General features: G+C 30.9%; 1 protein-coding gene across 4 annotated transcripts in view; it reads right to left on the bottom strand.

Annotated features, from left to right (window-relative positions):
* Positions 1-855, bottom strand: part of LOC108755222 — a 163,704-nt gene that overhangs the window by 49,494 nt on the left and 113,355 nt on the right. The window lies entirely within an intron of this gene.

The following is an 855-nucleotide window of genomic DNA, read 5'->3' as shown; positions in this document are numbered from 1 at the left end:
CGACTTCCTCGATTCAAATGAATGCCAAACACAAACAAATAGACCGATCTGGCTGTAACTTGGTGTGTGTTCCTCCAAGAGATGCTACTAACTAAATCTAACCTTGATACGCGCCAGTAGTGCCATCAGCAGTGACTTTGCACGGACTTTTCGAACGACCCTCGTATATATATATAGATTATATTAAGTTCAGCAAAGATCTATCGTTTCCTATAAAAAAAAAAGTGCGTAAGAAGTGTAAGAGAAATATAAATTTTATTCCAAAAGACAGAATTATTTAAAAAACTAATATTGCATATTGTAACGTTTATTTTAACAATAAATTCGGGATAAATTAGAATAAATTTGAGATATATTATTGGTAATAAAAAGAAGTTAAGAATTTAAAATATGTATATATTGAACACTTAAATATATAATACTTTTAATCGCCAGAAAGATTGTACACCGCTAGGCTAGATCGATATATGTACATAAGGTCTTATTTAAAAGTTAGACGCAATATATATTACATTATCTTTCAAATTATTCGTTATTCCAAAAAAAAAATGTTTTAAGTTGAATTTACTTTGTTTCGAGCAGAATATCTTTTGATGATCATGGATCCCCTCTGGGTGGATGTGCCTCCAAGATTTCGAGATAACCTTTATTTTTTTAAATGGAATATGTTTTTTCGTTTATATATAGTTAGACGTATAGCTCATTTCGTGATGAATGTGCACTGACTTATGATACGTTGGCCTTTAAGGTCTTTCAAAGTCATTTGCGACCGTTTAAGTTTTCCTATCGCTAAAAATCGTTCTTCTGTATTCGAAAGGATGATCTTGAACATTAATACACTGATTTATTCTATCC

Source organism: Trachymyrmex septentrionalis, unplaced genomic scaffold (assembly GCF_001594115.1).
Source record: "Trachymyrmex septentrionalis isolate Tsep2-gDNA-1 unplaced genomic scaffold, Tsep1.0 scaffold86, whole genome shotgun sequence".
Taxonomy (NCBI): Eukaryota; Metazoa; Arthropoda; class Insecta; order Hymenoptera; family Formicidae; genus Trachymyrmex; species Trachymyrmex septentrionalis.
Note: the sequence above shows the minus strand (reverse complement) of the source record. Positions and strands in the feature narration are given on the sequence as shown.